Source organism: Peromyscus eremicus, chromosome 1 (assembly GCF_949786415.1).
Source record: "Peromyscus eremicus chromosome 1, PerEre_H2_v1, whole genome shotgun sequence".
Taxonomy (NCBI): domain Eukaryota; kingdom Metazoa; phylum Chordata; class Mammalia; order Rodentia; family Cricetidae; genus Peromyscus; species Peromyscus eremicus.
In genome coordinates this window covers 186,952,245-186,975,325 of record NC_081416.1, presented here as the reverse complement: position 1 = coordinate 186,975,325, position 23,081 = coordinate 186,952,245, and the positions used below count along the sequence as shown (strand labels likewise).

The window sequence follows — 23,081 nt, the reverse complement described above, 5'->3', positions numbered from 1 at the left end:
AGACAAGACAAGTCAAGCTGCCTGGAGGAGGTAGTGAGTTACTTGAAAGACACTTCCAATCTACCTTTAGCTACCTGCAAGTTGTGCAGAGATCCCCAGGTTTCCATCATCATTAGCCATCATCCTCACAGAGTGATGCTGCTGTCATTGAGTCCTTGCTTCTGTAACATCTCACCCACACTCTTGTAAATCACCCCAATAAAACTCACTGGTCCACTTAGCTTTAGAGATAACTCAGTGGTTAAGAGCACTGTCTGCTCTTTCAGAAGACTCACTTTGAATTCCCAGCACCCTCACATGGGCACTCAATCTGTAACCTCAACTCCAGGGCATCCAGTATACTCTTCTGGCCTCTGGGGGCACCAGAAACACACATGGTGCGTAGACATACATGCAGACAAAACACCTCTATAGAGAAAAAAGAGCCTTATTGGTTTACCAATTTGGACAGCGCCAACTGGACCAAGATGTGAGTCTTTATTCTCCTAGCTGATCACCCCAGCCTCTAGGCTTTAGGCCCAGCGGCACAACTTGTGCTCCCATACCCCCACCCATTGCAGTCCCAGTTGCAGGCCAGCAGGCAGGACTCCTGCAGGCAAGCTGGACTACCACTATCCCCCACCAGACCCTTTTACCTACAAGCCCCACCCCACCTCCCAAACCCACTCATCCTCAGAGATCATAGCTGCTCCCTGAGACACAGACTGCCAGCTCCGATTGTACCAAGAGTTCCCATTGAACCAAGAATGCCAATTGGACTGAAAGAGGCTCCTTCAGATTCAGACACCATTTGCAACGATTGGAGGAAGAGATGAGTAGACACAAGTACAAAAATACATTCAACAATACAAAGAGCAATATGGCACCACCAGAACCTAGTGGTTCTACATCAGGAAGACCTGAACATCTCCAGGAATCCAAATGAAGAGAAAGAAGAGGGATTCTATGAGCAAGGGGCATCAAGATCATAATGGGGAAACATACAGAGACAACCAAACTAAACTAGTGGGAACTCATGAACTGTGGACCAATAGCTGTGGAGCTTCCATGGGACTGGACTAGGCCCTCTGCATAGGCAAGACAGTTGTTTTGCCTGACCTGCTTAAGGGACCCCCTGGCAGAGGGATCAGGATCTATCCCTGGTACATGAGCAGGCTTTTTGGAGCCCGGTGCCTATGGTGGAACACCTTACACAGCCTTGGTGCAGGGGAAGGGGTTTGGACCTGCCTCAACTGACTGTATCAGGCTCTGCTGACTCCCCATGGGAGGCCTTGTGTTCAAGGAGGTGGGAATGGGGGAGGCATGGAATGGGGAAAAAGGCTAGGGGTCGGTGGGAGGAGGAAGTAGAGGGGCATCTGTGGTTGGTATGTAAAATGAATAGACAATTTCTTAATAATAAAAAAAGAAAAAATAGTAACTATGGAGACTGGGGGTGGAACAAAGAACAGCAAAGATATCAGAGGCAGAACAATAAAGAGACATGGATAGAAAGAACATGGTGTGAGCAGATTCATTCCCCATCCCTCAAACCCTAGTTTCCTTTGCTGGCTGTAGAGCCTCCTTTGGACTCTGAGAGAAAATCTTTAAGGCTGGACCTTAAAGGCATTTGTTATCCTACCTCTATGATCCTCATCCATAATTTCAACAAATCTCTGTTGTGTTCATCTCCATTCAGTTTGCTTGGGACCCACTGAGATTAACCAGAGCCACATGTGAGACTGTGGGTTTGGAGCTATGTGTTGGAGCCTGGTGGGCTCTGCAGAGGACTGCAGCTAAAGGCAGTGATTCTTCTCCTACAATCCACCCATTGCCAACATTTGAGAGGTAAAGTGTGTGCCCTGTGAGCCTTTCCCTTTCCTAGACTGATTGTGGTCTAGTGTGAGGTCCATGCAGGTCAGTACAGCTGCTGTTGGTTACTGATTACAACAGCTGTGTGGAGTCTAGAGCATGGCATGTCTTAGTCCTTCCTCCTCTTTCCATTCTTATTCCCTTTCCTCCTCCTCTTCTTCAGTGTTCCAGGAGCCATAGATGGGAAGGTGTAACTGATGCTTTCACAACTGGGACCACATACCTTACTGCTTTTCTGCATCTAGGACAGCATGAGTCTCTGCATTCACCATTGCATTTTTTTTTCCAAATAATTTTTCTGTGTTTCATCTCAAATCATCTAAAGTCTTCTGAGTCACAGAAGACCAACTTGTTTCTGAGTTAGTAAAATGACAAGACCACCATCTAGTGGTGAGTAGTACAGTGCAGGATGAATTCTGTCCTTGGCTCTTAGCAATGGGCTAACCACTGACTTCTTGAGACATCTAATTCTTTTCAAAATCCAAGTTCCTGAAAGGTCTCTCCTCATGTCACAATTGCAGTATTTTGTTTTGGCTTGTCATGTTACCATGGGACGCTGGCATCTGAATTTAGCGTTTTATCGTTTGGTGTATGTTGTAGCCCAGGAGGCTGGTAGTCAAGTAGAAGCTAAGCTGCCTGTGTTTTATCTGAAGGGCTCAGACTCACTGTGGGGGTCAGATACCGGGTGCAGCGTCCTCCTAGATGCAGTTCTGGTCTAGGCTGGCAGCGAGCATGTGGGGAGGCTGTGCAGAGCGGGTCCAGGGCAGCCTGACAGCTGGAGCTGTGTGGAAGGCAGCCTGAGACCGAGTGGGAGGGGCGGGTCTCCAAGGAGGAGGGACATTGGTCTAGATCACAGGAGTTTTGGGGGAAAGAAAGCAGGCTGTGAAAGCCTGGCAAACTCAATTTGACCGAGAGCGTGAACGGGTGGGCCGGGCCAGAGGGCCTACGTAACCGGAAACTGTCTCTGATGGGCGGGTCCAGAGGCGGCTCCAAGAACCGCAGGCGGGAGGGGCCGGAAAACCCTCCATTCTCAAAGGGACTTCGTGGGTAGCGTTGTGTGCCGCTAGTGGTGGCGGACACCCGCCGGAATCTCACGGGGACGCGCAAACTCCCCGGAGCCGCAGTCGCCGCGGCCCTGGAACCTCCCAGGTCAGAAGAGCTGAGGGAAACAGGTAGGAACCGTACCAGGGATGTGATCAGCTTTTCTGATGCTCATAAGGATACCGCTTGCACAATTCTGTTGCAGGGGTATTACCCTTGAAGATAAGTTTTGAGATCGCATGAAATGGGGCAAAAGCGGATTTTATCATTTATCTGCGGTTTCCAAAATATTCTCATAGAATCTATCACATAGACTAATTGAATGTATGCTTTGATGTTTGCAAACGTGGTTCTTTTTGCTGTTGTGCAAAAAAAAAAAAAAAAACAAAAACAAAAAAAAACAGTTGGCATTTATTCAAACACTTTCTAACCCCCTGACCAACCTCTTCCCTTTTAAAGAGAGTGGCATTTGACTTGGAGACGTGATGGTCCCAGAGAGCTTAACTATCAGCCCTGTAAGAAATAACTGCAGATTTTGATTCAGTTAGAAACGTGTGTGTGTGTGTGTGTATATATATATATATAAACCAAGCTACACGGTTATGGCTGTAAACCTTACCGTTCATAACTAAACTTTTTACTCACTAATTTTCCGTTTGAAATGCATACACTCCGATGTAAATATAGCAAATGTGTGTTCTTATGCAGACGTTTTAAGGCACACCTCAAGAGTCCAGCAATGTATAATAGGCATGCTGAGTGTGAGGATATCAGTCCACGCTGTTTTTTCACAGTTAGAAAACAGAATATATATTAGGACAAATTTAGAAAGCATCTTTTCTGGTACAAGAAAAGCACTCTGAGTGTTGACAAATGGCCAACCTGTTACCTTTTACTTCAGGATTGTTTACATGCAGTGATGAAATTGTGGACTTCTATCAGGAAGAAGGGGAAATGCCTAGACCTGCTCATAGGGTTTTGTACTGATATTTGAATATTGCAGAATTGCAGCAGTCTGGTTTCTGTGGGTGAGAATAGTTTTCTTGCAGTCTCCCTTGCTCCTCCTCAGCGTTCCTAGGAAAATTACTCAGCATGTGTGTGAGCTGTGTGTTTGAATCTCACACCTCACAGAGTAAAGTGAAATCCTCAGAGGAAAAGACACAGTTTCATGAAATTTCATCTGTTTTTCATGTTTGTCCTTTCGAGAGGTGTAAAGCTTCTTCCATGATAAAATCAGACACTTGGTAGTGTATAATGTCACTCCAATAATACAGCTCCATTTCTGCCTTTGAGTTTTGATTGAGCTATGGTTAGAAGTAGGATTCAAGTTACAGAAATTCAAAATGCTCCCTAAATATTTTCAGTGTGCTAACCCTGTATGGGGAATCATTTGTAGAACCCTCTATTTCACTTTCTCTATTTCTGCTGAGCATAGTACTGTGTGCGAAATCCTGGTGCTTACTGAAGAATGTCTTTCTCATGTGCAGGTCTCACTCTGCTCAGCCAGACCTGCTCACCTGTGGAGGAGAACAAAGAGCCCTGGAAGGTAGAGAGAGAGGAAACAGTAGCAAAGGATCCAGGTATGGTGAAGGGATTGGCCAGGGGTTCAAGTGACAAGGAAGTAGGACATATAATCGGTTTGCTACATTCTGTGTCACCAGACATGATTCTGTAGACTTCTACTGAGGAAGATCTCAGGATATTCCCATTGTAGATTTTAGAAGCTTCTCTATGTAAGAATTAGTACTAGGAATGATTATAATTTTATTTGACTTTGCATTGTGAGTGATGCTGTTCCTCTTCCATTCACATTGCTGGTTGTGTCTTCATGTGAATATTAAAGGGTTTTTATTTCTATAATTTTAATGTAGTGCTTGATTAGGACACTCAGTGTCTTTAGGTTTTTCCTCATTCAAAGTTTTGAAGCTTTTTTGCATTTTCTTCGGTTCTGTATTTTGAAGGGTTAATTACTCCTGTTTCTAATATAATGTCAGCAGGGATTTGACAAGAATTGCTTAGTATCTCTCTGGTGTATTAAACTCCATCTAACTGTCTTCCCATTGCTGTCCCCTGCTGTCAGTCTTCATGACGGTACTCAACAGTTTGCATCACTATAATTTTAATATATTTTGAAATCACCTTAGGTTTGATCCTTCTCTCATAATTTTTAAAGTCTGTGGTTTCTCATAAGTTTGTGCATTTTAGGATCATTTTCTCTTTATAGTACACAGACCGTTTCTACATTGTCCTTCCATGTTTGAATGAGCAGATGCTAGCAATGAGTCATTATTCACTTGTCTTTTAATGTATTTTGTTTTCTACCTGCTGTTGGTATCTGTGTTCCAGGTTCTTTTTTTTTTTTTTTTTTAAGATGTATTTATTTATTATGTATACAGTGTTCTGCCTGCATACATGCAGAATACCAGAAGAGGGCACCAGATCTCATTACAGATGGTTGTGAGCCACCATGTGGTTGCTGGGAATTGAACTCAGGACCTCTGGAAGAGCAGCCAGTGCTCTTAACCTCTGAGCCATCTTGCCAGATTCTTAGAGAAGAGAGTTTTTAAAATATTGACATACTAATTTTTTAATTTTGCTATTTCTAGTTCATGAGTATGCTGGAGAGTATTTCTTGAAGTTAAAGAACTCTGCCTGGGAATCTCCTACTGTTGTGTGATTGATTTTCTGGATACCTACTAGGCATCACTGGATAGTGGATGCCGAAGCTTCCCTGCATCACTGTCTATTTTCTCCCTGTGTCTCATTAATTGATTCTTGTATTTGGAAACTCTATGTGATATGCATCCATATTGCATACAGTCCTGTTTGTCGGATTGTGCTTTTGTGTCCTGGTGATGTGTAGTTCTGTTCAGGGACAAATTCCCAACATCCACATATGGCGTATTTCTACTTTCTATTACTCTGCAAGTTTCACTGTTCCAGATCATCCGTGAAGGTCTGTGATTCATTGTACAGTGGCGGAGAATGGGACCCAGGTTCATATTTTCTGTGTGGGTAGATACTTTTCCCAACACCGTTGGTTGACGAGGCTGCCTATTGTGTAACACGTGTGTAGTATTTTGATGACATTGGCATGGTCGTTGCTGTTGTTCTGGTTCTCTGTCTGCTGCTGTATTGTGTTGGGCTGTGTGTCTATTCTTCTTCCATGCCCAAGGTGCTCTTGGTGTTTGGCTCTGCAGTCTCATCTAGAATCAAAGCTAGGACAGGAAAAGCTCTGTCCTGTGGGCTGCTCTGTGCTCTCAGGATCTCTGTGCTTCCCTGGAAAGTTGTAGGATTCTCTGTACTGTCTGTCTGTATGAAGTATATCATGAGGAGTTCCATTGTCATGAAGTTTGAATTAATCATACCAGTCTCTTTCATTGGTATGGTAATTTTCACAGTACTATGTCCCATTTGATGTGCATAGAAATTCTTTCCATCTTTCAGTGTTTTATTCAGTTCCTTCAACAAATTAAATAGTTCACTTTAGAGGTCTTTATTTTGCTTGTTTAGGTTTTTTTGTTTGGTTGGTTTTTGCGTATTCTCCATTAGAAAAATAAATTTTTAAGCCAGGTGTAGTGGCGCATGCCCTTGATCCCAGCACTCAAGAGGCAGAAGCAGCTGGATCTCTGTGAGTTCAAGGCCAGCCTAGTCTACAAAGAGGGTTTCAGGATAGCTAGGATTGTTACACAGAGAAATCCTGTCTCGAAAAATGGGGGGGGGGGGGGTTGTAGATGTAACCAACCGTCTTATTAAATAAGAAACACAGAGCCGATTCAGAGAAGAAAGCCAAGAGGTCAGAACTAAGAGCCTTACCTTTCCTGCTTCAGCTATCCTGCTTCAGCCAAGAGAGCTCTCCGAAAAAGAGCCTACTTCCTGTGTGTACGTCTTTAAATACTCTAGATGTTCTGCCTTCTCATTGGTTGTAAACTAAACACGTGACTGCCTTGTCATTGCCTGTATGTACCGCCCTCCAGGTCCTTAAAGGCATGCGCCACCACCGCCACGCACTTGCTATGGCTCTATAACTCTGACCCCCAGGCAACTTTATTTATTAACATACAATTAAAATCACATTTCAGTACAAGTAAAATACCACCACATTTCCCCTTTTCTATTTTAATAAAAAGAAAAAAAAGAAAAAGGTTATAACTAACAAAAGAAAAACTATATACAAAAGTACAATAACTATATACAATATATACAAATAATAAATGTCTAAACAATGTCTAGTTCATTTGTATTTGACAAATTCAGAGATGATAATTTCATTATCCTATTTTGTTAAGTCCAAAATGTATCTAATTCACTTTCTATCCTAAATAATCTTCAACTAACTAACCTTCAACTATAACTAACTAATCTTCAACTCCCTCAGAGACCCAAGAAGGAAATAATATTAGCTAACAAAATAAAAACAGAAAGTGCATGCAAGCAACTTCCAAAAAATTTGTGAGTTGACAGAAACAGCCAACTGCCTGGACAGTCACCTGAGGTTTCTCTGCAATGCTGGGGCATCATCTTCAGCCTATATAGGCTTAGCATATCTGACAGACTCATTTGTGAAGTAGGATGTACACAAGGTCAACAGTTCAACCTCACATTGGGTGAGAGCAGTCCATGCACCAGAAACACCTGAATTCCACTAATGTCATGTCATGATTCAGGATTTTAAATTCTGGAAAATGTTGATGGTTTTTTTTAGTTCAGCTCTCCATTCTTCTTGGCTGTGTACATATGGCTTCATCTCAGCATCCCGTTCTTCTCCACATCTCTCTATCAAATGCCAGTCTACTATTGAGAGGCGTGAGCTTAGTTACTCTTCAAGAATAACTGTTTCAGCTGCTGTTCCATAGCACATCAGAAGCCATCGGCCCACTGCCTGTTCAGCTGCCTTCGAAGAAAAGGGCACTGTACCTTTTCCGAGTTGTGAAGGCCACGTCAGGGATGGTGCCATATTGTCCTGGCCTCAGAAGATGCCTTTTGATAAAGCCATAACCACGCTTGTTTAGGCAAGAATCAGTAGTCCTTTGTTTCATGTCCTGTCTGTCCATTTTGTCATCAGTTGATTCGAGGATACTTTGTTGTCCAGTGGCTAACTTTTGCCACAATGAAAGCTAACTCCATACGCAGTTTCTTCAAAGCCCATATTTTCTCTGAAGTAGATTGGTACTGCCAGGAGCCGACATGTCTCATAGTCATAACAAAAAAGAAAAATTTTCTAAGTTATTAAAACATTTTAAATGCCATATTCTGTAGATCTCTGAAGGGTTTGAAGATGACCTATCTAAAATATATCTGCTCAATTTTTAAAACATATCTAATATGACTACAAGTTCTATTGTAATGTCTAACTACTAACTATCATTTCTTTATATCCTAATGGTAATAATAATATTCAAGGATCAGAAAATTGCATTGTTAAATGAACAATATAAGTACAATTAGAAATATACATATAGCATTTTCTAACAATATCAATTTCAATATATATAATTTGTATACAATATAAAACAATCCAATCCAATGTAAAGTATTTAAAACTAGTAATTGTCTTTTTCTTCTTCTTTCTTTCTCTCTTTTTTTTTTAAATAAGAACCTTAAATCTAATCTGCTTAGTCTTTTTCCTAACCCTTGACAACAACTTGTAACCAACCCCCCTAAACAATGAAAATTATCCCAGACCCAAAACCCATTAAAAAGACCAAAAAACCACCCACCCCACACCACCTCTTTGGGAATGTGGGCGTCGTATTCTTAAAATTGCTTCCTGCTGGGTATGGGCGAAGTTATCTTTATCCTGAAAGAAAAATTTTAGGTTAATTGTCAAATTCTAGGAAAGGTAACTATATCCTTCATTATCCATTCTGTGTATAATGCCAAAGTTCAGGGTTTATCTCAAGTCCTTATTCAAGTAGTCTTTGAGACTGGATCATCTCAGCTAGTCATCTCAAAATTGCTCTGAGCACCTTGTAGTTCAAAGCTGATCTGTAGATGATGTTTGTCAGCTTAGTGATGTTATTATTGTCCACGTGGAATTGTTGTTGTTGTGGGGCCCCAACTTCTTCCTGGAGACTTCAGTTGATGTTAGGCCTGGCCGTGAATTCCTGCAGAAAACTGATAAGAGACTCAAACACAAAGACATATATATGCAGCTAATTGAAGCCTTTTTTTTTTAGAATTAATCAGTACTCTATATGACCATTCATATCTTAGCGAAGTTTAAAATGTATATATATATATCTATATATCTATATATATTAATCTTGTAAGTTTTGATATAAAATTTATACTTTAAGAAAAGTTTAAAGAATCAGAATAGAATCAAAGAGTTGAGATTAGTGATAGAATAGTCCCTTAATTAATTTGGCTTTTCTCCTGTCTCATAGCAGAAGATGGCTCTTTTATTCTGGCATGATACAGGGAGTTTGCATTTTCCTTTTAACAACATGCTTGAGTTTAAAGAAGGAGAGAGCCATTCTCCAACTCCAAAGTCAGCTTTAAATTTTAATTGGACTGGGACTATTAGAAGACCAATAGTGTTAAATCTTTAGAGAAAAGCAGAAACAAACATTTAGGAAGACATACAATTTTTTAGATAATATATACCCATACGCCATTTCACTCTGCTTCCTGGGATAGATGATTTGTCCCTTTTCTTCAGTTGTCTTATTTGTCCAGTGTTCTTCAGATTCCTTAACCTTCATTCTCCTAAAAGACAAAAACAAAAACCTTTCCCCAAGACTAATTTTGGGGATGTTCCTTTTTGGCAAGTTATTATCTGATTAAATGAAAAGACATGTGTTACTGGTATAAGTTAGTTTAAATTGGATGTCCATGTTGGTTGATGAGCTATCACCTCCTCTAATTAAGAGGTTTCTCTTGTTCAAATCGAACCTTTATCAATTTTGATGGTACCCACAACTTATCTTCTCCTGTAGAAACAAAAGCAAAACCTCGTCCCCAATGTAACACATACCCTGGTTTCCATTCTGAGGTCAGCACATCCTTAAAATATATAGGCTGATTTAATTCTGTAGTTTTTTCTATTATCCAATGTCTTTCTGCAGCTGTTGTTCCCTTCTCATTGGCATTAAGAAAATTCAAAGTTAATAGAGCATTATGCAGTCTATTTCTGGGGGTTTTTGTTGCCCCTTTCTGTTTATTTAGCATATCCTTTAGAGTTCTGTTTGATCTTTCTATAACTGCTTGACCTGTAGGATTATATGGTATGCCTGTAATATGCTTTATATTGTAATAAGCAAAAAACTGTTTCATTTTAACAGAGACATATGATGGAGCATTGTCAGTTTTGATTTGTGCAGGTATACCCATGATGGCCATAACTTCTAGCAAATGAGTGATTACAGAATCAGCTTTTTCAGAACTCAAAGCAGTTGCCCACTGAAATCCTGAATAAGTATCGATAGTGTGGTGTACATATTTCAGTTTTCCAAATTCTGCAAAGTGAAACACGTCCATCTGCCAGATTTCATTCCTTTGAGTACCCTTTGGGTTACATCCTACTGGTAATGGCGTTTGATTGTAGAAGGAACAAGTAGGACATTTCTTTACTATTTCTTTGGCTTGTTGCCAGGTTATGGAAAAATCCTTTTTTAAACCTTTACTATTGACATGATGTTTTTTATGACATTCTGAGGCCTCCAGCACATTTCCTATTAATAACTTATCAATCTCATCATTGCCTTGTGCTAGAGGGCCTGGCAGACCAGTATGGGATCGAATGTGAGTTATATATAAAGGATGACTCCTTTTCCTGATTGTATCTTGTAATTGAATAAATAATGAAGTTAATTCTGAAGCATCAGGGATAAATTCTGCAGTCTCAATATGTAATACTACTCTTTCAGCATACTGAGAGTCAGTTACTATGTTGAGAGGTTCTGAAAAATCCATTAATACCAACAGAATAGCATATAATTCTGATTTTTGAACTGAATTATAAGGACTTTGAACCACTTTACTTAAATTTTCTGATTTGTAACCTGCCTTTCCTTGTTTGTTGGCATCTGTATAAAATGTACGAACTCCAGATATGGGCTTTACCCGTACAATTCGAGGCAAGATCCAATCAGCTCTCTTTATAAGATCAATTCTATCGCTTTTGGGATATTTGCTGTTAATTTCTCCCAAAAAATTACTGCAAGCTCTTTGCCAAGGTTCACTTTCTGTCCATAATTTTTCAATGTCCTCCTTAGTTAAAGGTACGACAATTTCTGCTGGGTCTATTCCTGCTAATTGACGAAGTCTCAATTTTCCTTTCCAAATCAAGTCAGAGATTTTTTCCACATAAGTTTTTAATTTTTTGTTTGGTTTATTTGGTAAAAATATCCACTCTAATATAATATCTTCCCTCTGCATTAATATTCCTGTAGGAGAATGCCTAGAAGGTAAAATAACCAAAATGCAATCCAGCTTTGGATCAATACGATCGATATGCCCTTCATGTACTTTCTTTTCTACCAAGGCCAATTCTTTCTCAGCTTCAGGTGATAACTCTCTTGGACTATTTAGGTCCTTGTCACCTTCTAAGGTTTTGAACAAATTATGCAGTTCATCATTTTTTACCCCAACAATAGTTCGTAGATGAGAAATATTTCCAAATAATCTTTGAAAGTCATTAAGAGTCTGTAGTCTATCTCTCCTAATTTGCACCTTTTGGGGTCTAATTTTTTGTAGCTCTATTTTATATCCTAAATAATTAATAGAATCTCCTCTTTGTATCTTTTCAGGAGCAATTTGTAATCCCCAGCAAGGCAAAATTTTCTTTACGTCTTCAAATATTCTTTCTAAAGTATCTGCATTTGAGTCAGCTAGTAAAATATCATCCATATAATGATAAATTATAGATTTAGGAAATTTTTTACGTATCACTTCCAGTGGCTGTTGTACAAAATATTGGCACAGAGTTGGGCTATTCAACATTCCCTGTGGGAGGACCCTCCATTGAAATCTTTTAACCGGTTGAGAATTATTATAAGTAGGCACTGTGAAAGCAAATCTTTCTCTGTCTTTTTCTTGTAACGGTATTGAAAAGAAACAGTCTTTTAAATCAATAACTATGAGAGGCCATCCTTTTGGTAACAGAGTAGGCAGAGGAATTCCAGATTGTAGAGAGCCCATTGGCTGAATTACTTTGTTAATTGCTCTAAGGTCTGTTACCATTCTCCATTTACCAGATTTCTTTTTAATAACAAATACAGGAGAATTCCAAGGGCTGGTTGATTCCTCAATATGCTGAGCATTTAACTGTTCTTCTACCAGCTCTTCTAAAGCCTGGAGTTTCTCTGTTGTTAAAGGCCATTGCTGGACCCATACAGGCTTGTCTGTTAACCATTTTAAAGGTAGAGCTGTTGGTGTCTTTGGAAGATCATCAGTTGTTGTGCCCTGTTCTTGTATAATATGGATGGCTGGTGACCACTCAGAATAATGCCTTCTAATATTTCTCTCAGAAACATGTGCTAATTTATGATTTGTTTCTGAGATTGGAGGGATGTTAATCTGAGTATTCCATTGTTGTAACAAGTCTCGACCCCACAAGTTCATAGCTATGTTAGCTACATATGGTTTCAATTTTCCTCTCTGTCCTTCTGGACCTATACACTCGAGCCATCTTGCACTCTGTTTCACCTGAGATAATGTCTCAATTCCTAACAGTTGAACATTTACCTCCTGAAGAGGCCAAGTTGGATGCCAAAATTCTGGTGCAATTATGGTAATGTCCGCACCTGTGTCTACCAGACCAGACAACAAAACACCATTTATTTTTATCGATAATTTTGGTCTTTGTTCATTAATAAAAGTTTGCCAAAAAATTTTCTTTATATTTGCTCCTGAATTTTCTATTCTGTCTGTTTCATCATCCTGACCAGCATGACTTATTCCAATAGGCATTTGGTTATTTAATTGCTCTGGGTAGGGGTTTCCTCTACGACTGCAGGAAAGGTTTGAACTGGATTTGCTATTGGGGCCTGCATGAGGCCCCTCTGGGAGTTTCCCGAAGACTGAGGCAAAGGATTACCCTGTCTGTCTCTTGTTGATCTACATTCGTTGGTCCAGTGTTTTCCCTTACCACACCTTCTGCATACTCCAGAAGGAAGGGGCTTTCTGTTGCCATTGTTCCTTGAAGAAACATTGTTTCTAGAAATGACCTGTTTACAATCCCTCTTCAAATGTCCTTGCTTTCCACATCCAAAACATCTAACATTCCTCAAACCTTTTGAAATTGCTTCTCCTACCCACGTATCATCATGCTCATGAGCTTCAACATTAACCGTATCTCTAATCCAATCTTCCAAAGGTGCAGATCTTGCCTTTAACGGCCTGATTATTGTTTTGCATGCTGCATTCGCATTCTCAAAGGCCAAAGATTCAATTATTATCTTACTAGCTTCTGAATCCGGGACCATTCTCTTTACTGCTGAAGCCAGTCTTTGTAAAAAAATCTGTGAAAGATTCTTTTGGGCCTTGTACAACCTTTGTAAATGACTCAGTTTTTTTTCCTGGTTCCTCAACTCTGTCCCATGCATTCAAGGCTGCTGTTCAACATAAAATTAGGGTTTGGACATCATATAAACATTGTGTTTGTGCTGAAGCATATTGACCTTCTCCAATAAGCTGATCCTGGCGGACTTGTATTCCTTTATCCCTCCACTGCTTTTCTATGTTTTTAGCTTCGTCCTTGAACCAAGTTAGCCACTGAAGCCTTTGACTGGGTTCAAGAACAGCTTGTGCCAGCTCCTGCCAGTCCTGTGGTACAATCCTATTATATGTTGACCAAGAGTTTAACATTTGCTTTATATATGGGGAATGCATACCATAAGATACTATTGCCTCCTTAAACCTTCGTAAATCTATCATTTCAATTGGAGCCCAAATATTTTGTGTAGTCATTTGATCAGGCGACTGATGTACGGTTACTGGACAAACTAAGGGTGACTGTGTGAAAATAGGCTTTCTTTCTGTAACCCTATGATCCAATCTTGAAGCAGCTTCACTGTTAGTTTCTTCTGTCTGAGTTTTTACAGGTTTAATAGGTTTTTCTAAAGCTGTCATCCTGGCACTTAAATTGACTATCTTTTTAAATAGTAAAATGAGGATAAACATAGTAATAAAATGCATAATTCGATCAACAGTAATCTTCTCATATAGCTGTTCCATTGTCAGACTGTCTAAAATTGCAAACAAATTTTCTTCCAATGTACACAGAAAACCCATTTTTTTTTTAATGTGGAAAAAAATTTTTTTCTTTTAAATAGTTTTCTTTAAAATATCTGATATGTTAAGTGACTTACCAAGTCCTTGTAGAACAGTACCAATCCGAGGGAATTTCAAACAGCCACCTAGTGTCCGAGGTGTGAGTCCAGAGAGAGAGAGAGAGAGAGAGAGAGAAAGAGAGAGAGCAAGCAAGCGTAGGCACAAGTTCTGCCTAAGAGCTTGAATCCAGTCACGTGTTCCCGCTTGAGCCTAGTCAAGCCTTGGCTCTGGCTACCTTAAGCTCCAACCACGTGCGTTGGTTTTACAGGCAGGGGCCCTGTTCGGCAGGGCAGGCCTGAGTTGTTTGTAGCACTGGCTTTAGGCAAGTAGCTCAAGGTTAGTCCGGCCTGAGGCCAAGCCGACCTGGGCCCGGGCTAGGGAGCCGGCCGCCCTGGCGGGAACCCGGACCTGCCGCCAAGCCAAGTTAAGCGGTTTTAATGGATTCTTATCACGTTGGGCGCCAAATGTAGATGTAACCAACCGTCTTATTAAATAAGAAACACAGAGCCGATTCAGAGAAGAAAGCCAAGAGGTCAGAACTAAGAGCCTTACCCTTCCTGCTTCAGCTATCCTGCTTCAGCCAAGAGAGCTCTCCGAAAAAGAGCCTACTTCCTGTGTGTACGTCTTTAAATACTCTAGATGTTCTGCCTTCTCATTGGTTGTAAACTAAACACGTGACTGCCTTGTCATTGCCTGTATGTACCGCCCTCCAGGTCCTTAAAGGCGTGCGCCACCACCGCCATGCACTTGCTATGGCTCTATAACTCTGACCCCCAGGCAACTTTATTTATTAACATACAATTAAAATCACATTTCAGTACAAGTAAAATACCACCACAGGGGGTGAATTTTATTTCTGCAGAAATGTGGTGATATTCTATTTGTGCTTCAATAAATAAAGCTTGCCTGGAGATCAGAGGAATAGGAACGCCATTATAAGTAAACAAAAAAGTCATGCAATGCTAGCACGTGCCTTTAATCCTGTCACTTGGCAGGCAGGATCTCTGTGTGCTCAAGGCCACACTGGAAACAGAGCCAGGTGTGGTGGCACAGGCCTTAAATTCCAAAACTAGTTAACCGTGGAGGTGTGGAGGTCTGTACAGACAGACAGAAAATGACAGAGCTGTGCAGGAAGAGGAAGTGATGTAGCTGGACAGAGAGCAAATCAGATGGCAGAACAGCAAGGCATATGTGTGTAAGTAGACAAGAAAGAAAGTGACTCACGTTTGGAAGCTACAGAGTTGGTGAGGTAAGGTTGGCTGGTGACTTTCCCTATTTCCCTGATCTAAGGCTTTCACCCCTATATTTGGTTCCATGTTTTTTATTTAATAAGACCATTGAGAAATTTGTCCACAAAAAGGTTTTATTTTGTTTTTTAAATTTTTCTCTTTAGTTTTAACTATGTAAATAGCAGTAAAAACAGTACAAAGCTTTTCTTTCTTTCTTTCTTTCTTTCTTTATTTATTTATTTATTTTTCATTTTTATTTTTTTTCCTATTTTCAGCTTGATACAGTACAAATTCTTATCCTAATAGTGAAATGTTTCACTGAGGCTTGCCCAGTGATTGAGTAATACCAAAACTTATTATAAACCACAGTCATCCTAGTGTCCCCTGCTATGTAGCCTCCCTGGTTCTGTGGGTTGCAGTCTGATTGTTCTTTGTTTTATATCTAATATCCACTTATGAGTGAGTACATACCATGTTTGTCCTTCTGGGTTTGAGTTACCTCACTCAGGATGATATTATCTAGTTCCATCCATTTGCCTGAAAATTTCATGCTGTCATTGTTTTTCTCTGCTGAGTAGTACTCCATTGTGCATATGTACCACATTTTCTTAATCCATTCTTCAGTTGAGGGGCATCTAGGTTGTTTCCAGGTTCTGGCTATTACAAATAGTGCTGCTATGAACATAGGTGAGCATGTATCTTTGTGGTATGATTGAGCATTTCTTGGGTAGCAGTAATAACAGTACAAAGCTTTTCTTTTCTTTTTACTATTTTTTAACTAATTAATTTTTTTCCATCCCAGTCACAGTCAGTTTCCCCTCCTTCCCTTCTCTTCTCCCAGTCCTTCCCCCCTGCCAGGCTTTTCTCTTCCCCTCTCCCCACAGTCCATTTCTCCTCCTTTCTCTTCAGAAAAGGGTGGGGCTCCCATATATATCAGCCAGTCATGGTATTGGTATATCAAGTTGCTGTGAGACTAGGCACTTCCTCTTCTATTAAGGCTAGATGAAGCAACCTAGTAGGAGGAATGGGTCCCTACAGCAGGCAACAGAATCAGAGATGGCCCTGCACTCACTGTTAGGAGTCCCACAAGAAGACCAAGCTACACAGCTACAGCTGTATGTGTAGAGGACCTAGGTCATTCCCATGCAAACTCTCTGGTTGGTGGTTCAGTTTCTGTGATCTCCACACACTTCTCTTATTGGATGGTTGTATAGAAGATTAAAATTCTGCCTCCAAATAGGCATTGGTATTTCCTATTCACTTATATTTTTGCAGATTTTTATAATGATTAATTTTGATATTTAATCGTTGCCTGCATGTATGTCTGTGTGAGGGTGTCAGATCCCCTGGAACTGGAGTCACAGACAGTTGAAAGCTGCCATGTGGGTGCTGGGAATTGAACCTGGGCCCTCTGGAAGAGCAGTCAGTGCTCTTAATTGCTCAGCCATCTCTCCAGCCCCTTGACGTTCCTATATGGGCCCCCTGTAAGTTTTTTTCTCTCCTTCATGGTCTGTATAACAGTTGATGCACTGTGTTGAGTTGGTGTGGAAGGAGTAGACACCTTTGTCTCTGTCCCTATTAGAGTAGGATGATTGCAGTTTTCCTCATTGAGTGTAATGTTAAACATAGGTTTGGGCTTCTAGTGTTTATGGCATTGAGGTATGTGTCTTCGGAGCTTTTATACTGAGCAAATTTGATGTTTTGTCACAGGCCTTTTTTAGCTCTATTGACATGATCATATTTCTTCTTTCACTGAGTGTAGATATTTGCTATTTTACATTGATTGTTTTGTGTGTGTTTCTGAAACAGTTGCATCCCTGGCATGAAACTAACCTGAACTCCATTTCTGTATAGTTCAGAGAGAGTCTCAGTGTCTATTTCTATGTAGACAACTGGTCAGTGATTCTGTTTTGCGGGTATTCGCTTGTCCTTATATGATATGTTGTTCCTTTAGAGAACTTATTGCTGAATCTGTCCAGTCCTGGAATTTTTTCTTTTCTTTTTCAAGACAGGGTTTCACTATGTAGCCCTGGCTGTCCTGGAACTCACTCTTGTAGACCAGACTGACCTCAAATCCACAGAGATCCACCTGCCTCTGCCTCCTGCATGCTGGGATTTAAAGCACCACCACCTGGATAGTCCTGGAATATTTTTAGAAGAAATCATTAGTGCTTAAATCCCAGTATTTGTGTCAGATCTTTTCTAGTTTCATAACAGACATGGTTGTTTCTAGGCATTCATCCTTTTCTTCTACATTTCCAGTTTATTTGGGATGACTTTCTACAGTACTCTCTGTGATAACACAGACATCATGGATATCCATTGCTATGCCCCCTTTCAGCTCTAATTCTATTACTTAGGGATTTACTCACTTAGTTTCAGATTACATAAGGAATGCTTTGTCAGTCCTTTTATTTCATCACAGAAGCAAGTGTGATGCATTGACTCCTGGTATTGTTCGTTGAGTCTCTATTACATTAGTTTCTACACAGCCTTTCTAATACCTTTCTGCATCCTATTTCAGATTGACTTGTTCTTTTGCTTATAAGCCCTCAGGCACATAATTATAGACAAATGTCTTTGACAACCAGCGCCTACTGTTGCCAAAACTCCTCAGTGTGTCTTTGTCACCCCACTTCTGTGTCACTGTGTTTCATGAGCTGGCACTCACCCTGACGCTCTTTCTTGTAACCATAGGCAGCAGATCTCAAACCCTCCTCACTGATAAGTAGATGTGATGTGGAAAGGACATGTTCCCACTCTTGAGTAGTTTATGACTATTAAACGGGAGTTGGCATCTGGAACACTTAAAATAAGTTGGATTAAGGGCTGCGTGTTAATTGTGTCCTAAGTCACACCCAACATACACTTCCCTGCTATTTGTATGTAAAATGCACTGAAACCAAACACCTCAAGTGACATTCTCACTGCCACACTCCAATGCTGTGGTTTGCATTTAATCTTCTAATCCTGAAGGTTGTGCCTGGTGCTCTCTGAGGAGAGTTGGCTGCATGTGGTGCTCTGCACTGGGGCTTTCGGTGTAGCTGCATTTCACCTTCATCCCTACACTGCCGTCAAATTCCGTGTTGCTGCTGTGAGTTCCACTGACCGCATGGAACCACCTGTAGAGAGGCCACATCCCATGTAATAGAGTATTTCTAGGGGAATAGAACTGATAGAATGAATCTATATAGATACGGATATAGAGATAGAGATAGAGATAGAAAGGGATTTTATTAGAGCAGGTTACAGGCTGTGGTCCAGCTTATCCGATGATGGAAAGTCCAAGAGTAAGGTAGGGATTCCACTTTTCCATTTCCTCAACTAGGTTTTGTAGTTGGAAGTTGTCCTGTGTCCTGGCCAGGCGGCAGTCAGGACAAATCTCCCACTCACGTCCCCTAGTAAGCACACAGCCTTCCTCTTCCCAGAATTCTCCTCATCTGCTTGCCTTGCCTATACTTCTTGTCTGGCTATGGGCCAATCAGCGTTTTAGTTATCAATCAATTAGAGCAACACATATTCACAGCATACAGAACGACATGCCACAACACCTCCCCTTTTCTGTCTAATCAAAAAGGAAGATTTTAACTTTAGCATAGTAAAATTACTTATAACAAAACAGTTATCAAGCAAGAATTACAGTTACAATATCTAATCTATTTGTATTTGACAAAATTAAAGAAAATATTCTATCTATCTTATATTTGTGAGTCTAAAGTTTCATATCTAATTTATCTTTTATCATAACCAAGGAAAATTATAACAATCTAGTCTTCAACTACATCAAAGACCCCAGAAGGATATAATATTACCTAAGTATACAGGAAATTCATTGTAAGCGGCTTCCAAAATTCTGCAAATGACAGAGACAGCTGGCTGCCTGGACAGTCATCCAAAGTTCCTCTGCAATGTTGGGGCATCCATCTTCAGCCTATAGGCCTAGAGTCTCTCAGTCGCTTCTCTCTGTGTCCTGTAGATTATCTGGCAGTCTCTTTTGCAAAGCAGAAACTTGAAGGACCATCTTGCCTTGCAAAGTTCAGTGGTCACCTTCCTATGGGTCCTGCATGTCCATTTTACACAACATACTGTCAAACAGTTGACTCAAGGGCACTTTTTTGCTGTGGCTAACTTTTACCACAAAGAAAGCAAATTCCATAATAAGTTTCTTCAATGCTCATTATCTTCTCTAAAGTAGATTGGTGCTGCCAGGAGCAGATAGGTCTCAATGTCCAGAAAGTCAGAGTTCTTAAAAACATTTTAAATGCCATATTCTGTAGGTCTTTGAAGTGTTTGAAGATCATCTACCTAATTGAAATGTATCTATGTATACTTAGAAAACTTAACTAACATGACTATAAATGTGATTGTCATAGATGTCTAATTATTAATCTTTATTTCTTAATTGTACATTACAATTTCAAGTGAGCTGTATAAACATACCTTAAACAAGAGTAGAAATATACATACAGTATAACAAAATTAACTTTAAATTTGTAATAAGCTAAAATTTACAGCAATGTAAAACATTTTAAACAAGTTGTTACTCTTTATCCTATCGTATCTATAATATCCCCTTTTCTTCTTTAGAAAGAGATTGCATTTATAATCAACCTGCTTTAAATAAACATTTATAAACAATATTTTGGGAATTTTGGACATAGCTTCTCCTACTACTTCCTGCTGAGAGCGGGTGCTGGTAATTTTATGGGGTTCCTGAGAAAATTAAGAATTATGGTCAAGTCCTGACTGGAGTAGTCTGTGAGGCTGCATTGTCTGAGCCAGTTGCCTTGAAGCTGATCTAGATGTTGGAACATCTGGAGACCTCTCTGGGGGTCTTCCTTGACCAAACCATATGAGCCTGGAAGCAATCCACAGCTTCTCCATCTTCTGTGGAAACAAAAGCAGAACCTCTTCCAAAGCAACGTATCCTTAGACATAAATTTTGAAGTCAAGATACCTTTAATATGTATATATTGATTTAACTCAGCAGCTTTTACAATCAAATGTCTCTCTGCAGTTAAAAATCCCAAAGATAATATAATCCAGACTCTCTGTGTGATTTCCATCTTTACGTGGCTTATTTTTTAATATTACTTTTACTTTCTCTTTAAAGACTTTATTTTTTGAAACTATCTATTTCTTTATCTAACTGTCTACATTCATTTTCCACTCTCTTCCAAGCCTACGTACAATTTTACACATACTGTAAACTGTTTAGGGTTTATCCCATCTGAATCTGTCTTATTGTGAATCTATTGCTTTAAACTGCAGCATGACTAGCACTGAAATGGCACACTGGCTGTGCCCACCTCAGCTTCCCAACATGGCATTTACCGCCAGCTCTAGGGGAACCAAGCTCATTGCTGACTCTCTGAAGCAATGGATCTATGCTTCCATCCAGCAGCATGTAGCCCAAAAACGTTTTCTTTCTTTCCTTTTTTTTTTTTTTTGTACTAGCAAAAGCTGTATCTACCATGCACCATGATGCGCGGCTTGCAGACACCACTGTGTACAGTGGCGGAATCCTCCATGCTGCACTCAAGCCCATACACCATGAACCTGCCATACTGTAGCTCAAGTCTGTAAGCCATGGCGTCTCTATATCTGCATGAGACATGAAGTAGAAAGCTGTTTTGGGCTCCATTATTGTGTGTTTAGAAGCCCTTTTTAAACTCTTTTAGGTCTTGTGGAAATTGGAGAGCCCTGTTTTGGTACGCCAAATGTAGTTGCGAGTTTTCCTGTGACCTGGCCAGCTGGCCGTCAGGACAAATCTCTCCCACTTGCATCCCCCAAGTAAGCACACAGAGGCTTATATTAATTATAAGTGCTGGGCCATTAGCTCAGACTTATTACTGACTACCTCTTACACTTAAATTAACCCATAATTCTTACCTGTGTTTAGCCATGTGGGTTGGTACCTTTTCTCAGTTCTGCCTTGACATCTTGCTTCTTCTGTGTCTGGCTGGTGACTCCTGACTCAGCCTTCCTCTTCCTAGATTTCTCCTCGATGGCTTACCCCACCTATAATTCCTGTCTGGCTATGGGCCAATCAGCATTTTAGTTATCAATCAATGAGAGAAACACATATTCACAGCATACAGAACAATATCTAACAGCAAGGTTTGTTGCCATTTTTTTTTCCTTTTTTTTTTTTTTTTTGAGACAGTCTCACTGTGTAGTTCTAGCTGGCCTGGAACTCACTGTGTAGACCAGACTGGCATTGAGTCACAGAAATCCACCTGCCTTTTAACCTGGAGTAATGGGAGTAAATGCGTACCCCCTAACTCCTCCACCTTAGCCATTCTGAATAGGGTGATAAGGAGTATCAGTTGGTTTTGAGTTTGTAATTACATCATGGCTAAGGGTCATAAACACTTAAAAAAAATGGGTGGCAGAAGAGATGGTTAAGTTAACAGTTAAGAACAGTCTTCTATATGCCCAGCAGTAGACGGCCAACAGAAAATGAACTCATTGGCATCTTTGGAGTGTCCTTTTCTCACAAGGTTGTGTCAGGGATTTTCCTTTTTTTTTTTTTTAACTTGGTCTTATTTTTATTTTTGTATCTCTCTTTTTACCCCATAGGTCTTTGTGTATATATAATGGCTTCCAGTTTAGTGGTTTTATGAGATCGCTGAGTGTGTGAACTAGCAGGTCTCTCTCTCTCTGTCTCTTATGCCTTCTCTTTATGGCTTCCTTTCCTTCAGTTTGTTTTATCCAATTCTGGTATGTTAGTTTTCATTTTATCTTAGTATGTTATATTTTTTAAATTATTATCCCTCAGAAGCCTGTGTGTTTTCTCATCAGAGACAGAAAGGGGATGGATCCAGAAGGGAGGGGAAGTGGGGAGAAACTGGGAGGAGGAGACGGAGGAGAAAAGCAAAATCAGGATATATTATGGGAAGAAAAAAAAATCTATTTCAACAAAAGGCAAAAACAAACAAATAACAAAAAAACACTTTTTACTCTTCTAAAGGGCCTGGATTTGTTTCCCAAAACCTACATGGTAGCTTGTAACTGTCTATATTTTCAGTTCCAGTGTATCAAATGTACTCTGATCTTCATGGGCACCAACACTTACATAATACACATTCACACATGCAGGGCAAACATTCATTCACATAAAATATAAATAATTCTGTTGTTGTTGTTGTTGTTGTTGTTGTTGTTGTTGTTTGAGAAAGGGTTTCGCTGTGCAACAGCTTTGGCTGTCCTGGAACTCACTTTGTAGACCAGGCTGGCCTCTAACATAGTTCTGCCTGCCTCTGCCTCTAGTACCATAGAAGAGGCCACCCTGCCCACCTTATAAATAATTCTAAATAGAACACCAGTAGCACAGACACTGAGAGAAACAATCAATCAATGGGACCTCTTGAAACTGAGAAGCTTTTGTAGGGCAAAGGATACGGTCAACAAAGCAAAGCGACAGCCTACAGAATGGGAAAAGATATTCACCAATCCCACATCTGACAGAGGACTGATATCCAGAATATATAAGGAACTCAAGAAATTAGATATCAAAATGCCCAACAGTCCAATTAAGAAATGGGCTATAGAACTAAACAGAGAATTCTCAACAGAGGAAACTCAAATGGCTGAAAGACATTTAAGGAATTGCTCAACATCCCTAATCATCAGGGAAATGCAAATCAAAACAACTCTGAGATACCACCTTACACCTGTCAGAAT

At 40.2% G+C, this 23,081-nt stretch overlaps 1 protein-coding gene across 1 annotated transcript in view; it reads left to right on the top strand.

The window, feature by feature from the left end:
• The first annotated feature begins 2,889 nt into the window (after positions 1 to 2,889).
• The window catches only part of LOC131894167 (zinc finger protein 54-like), a 29,675-nt gene continuing 9,483 nt past the window's right edge, over positions 2,890 to 23,081 (top strand). The window contains exons 1-2 of the mRNA XM_059244375.1: positions 2,890 to 3,020; positions 4,377 to 4,469. The gene's annotated coding sequence lies outside the window, so the exon portion shown is untranslated. The remainder of the gene's footprint in view (positions 3,021 to 4,376; positions 4,470 to 23,081) is intronic.